Source organism: Nannospalax galili, unplaced genomic scaffold (genome assembly GCF_000622305.1).
Source record: "Nannospalax galili isolate Female #2095 unplaced genomic scaffold, S.galili_v1.0 scaffold586, whole genome shotgun sequence".
NCBI lineage: Eukaryota > Metazoa > Chordata > Mammalia > Rodentia > Spalacidae > Nannospalax > Nannospalax galili.
The window spans coordinates 1,141,259-1,143,372 of NW_008355363.1; the positions used below are offsets into that span (position 1 = coordinate 1,141,259).

The following is a 2,114-nucleotide window of genomic DNA, read 5'->3' on the forward strand; positions in this document are numbered from 1 at the left end:
TACACTGACAGCATCCCAGTCCCATACACTTCACACTAGCCAATATGTTACTCATTCTGATGAGGGCAATACATTTAAAATCTGGAATTTCAGAACATATTAAAAAAGTAATGAAAGTTGGTCTCTTCTGCTGCAGTTGCAGCCATTGTCAGTGCGTCTTGCTTTTTGCCTTTGCAGCAGAGAATCCACAGCCAACCACCACCATGGAAAACTTCACAGTGAATCCGATGGAGCTGTCAAAGAAAAGAAGGCCAACATTCAGAACATGTCTGTCATTCCACATGTAGACCATGGCAAGTCCATACTAACAGACTTGCTGATGTGTAAGGCAGGCATCATTGCCTCTGTAGGGGCCAGGGAGACATGCTTCACAGACACCCACAAGGATGAGCAGGAGCACTGTGTCACCAGTCACCATCAAGTCTACTGCCCACACACTCTTCTATGAGCTGTTGGAGAACGACCTGAACTTCTTCAAGCAGCTGCATCTGGCTATCTGCGTCAAGGGCCTGGAGGAGGACCATGCCTGCATATTCACCAAAAAGTCAGACCCTGTGTTGTCATACTGTGAGACAGTGAGCGAGGACTCAAACGCGCTGTGCCTGCCCAAGTCCCCCAACAAACACAACAGGCTGTACATGAAGGCCCAGCAATTCCCTGATGGCCTTGCTGAGTACATCGACAAGGGCAGAGGTGTCCACCCACCAGGAGCTCAAGGTGTGTGCGCTACCTAGTTGAGAAGTTGCAAGTGGGATGTTGCTGAGGCCGCCAAGATCTGGTGTTTTGGGCCCCACTGCACCAGTCCCAACGTCCTCACTGACATCACCAAGGGTGTGCAGTACCTCAACGAAATCAAGGAGAGTGTGGTGGCTGGCTTCCGGTGGGTCACCAAGGAGGGTGCACTCTGTGAGGAGGACATGCGAGGTGTGTGCTTAGACATCCATGATGTGACCCTGTACGTTGATGCCATCCACCATGGCAGTGGCCAGATCATCCCCACAGCCAGCTGCTACCTCTACGCCAGTGTGCTGACTGCTCAGACCCCCTTCATGGATCCCATCTACCGGGGGAGATTCAGTGTCCTGAGCAGGTGGTTGGTGGCATCTAACAGTGCTCTGAACAGGAAGCAGGGCCCTGTGTTTGAGGAGTCTCAAGTGGCCTGCACCCCCATGTCCTTTGGCTTCACCTCTGACCTGCTCTCCAACACCCGCGGCCAGGCGTTCCCCCAGTCTGTGTTCGACCACTGGCAGATCCTCCCTGGAGACCCTTTGACAACAGCAGCTGCCCCAGTCAGGTGGTGGCTGAAAAGCACAAGCCTAAAGGAAGGCATCTCTGCCCTGAACAACTTCCTGGATAAACTGTAGAGGGCCATCCCCGCCCCTGGCTCCACTCTATTTCCACCATCTCTCAGCTGAGACTGTCCCAAAATGACACCCACCTGAGACTGCCCGGCCCCTCTGTGCCACCATCCAGTGCTACCTGATGCCGATTCAATTTATTTCAGAGTTCCCAGACAGCAGATCGCCCACCAAAGGGAATGGTGGGCTGTGGGATGGGCATGGGCATGACACAGTGCTTTATAATTTTCAGAGGGAAACGTGTCCAAAAGTCTGAATAAATGCATTCAGAGGTTTATGTGGGTCCACTGCCCAATGGACTTCCCTGGAGGGGAACAGCAGGGTAGCTGGTTGGATCCCTCTGCACTCTTCTGTGTCTGCTGTGGAGTAATAAACCTGATGCTGAAGTCAAAAAAAAAAAAAAAAGAAAGAAAGAAAAAGAAAAGAAAGAAAGAAGAAAGGTAATTGATAAAGCATTTACTAAAAATAAAATTTGAAAAATTACAAAAACAAAAAATACACTTTAAATTTGTATAGAAGTAAAAGTGTTTGTACTAATACACTGTGATAGCAAAACCTCTAGTTTTAGTATTTACACTATGAGTTTTCCTCCTAGCTTCTATCTCCATTGCTGTGACAAAACACTCTGACGAGTACCAACTTGGGGAGGAAAGGTTTTATTTTATATTACATCTCCTGGATCTCAGTTCATCAGGGAGCCCACGGTAGGAACTCAGGGGAGGAACCCGGAGGCAGGAGCTGGAGCACAGGCCATAG

At 49.6% G+C, this 2,114-nt stretch overlaps 1 pseudogene; it reads left to right on the forward strand.

Annotated features, from left to right (window-relative positions):
• The first annotated feature begins 386 nt into the window (after positions 1–386).
• LOC103749615 lies at positions 387–1,364 on the forward strand (annotated as a pseudogene).
• The last annotated feature ends 750 nt before the right edge of the window (positions 1,365–2,114 follow it).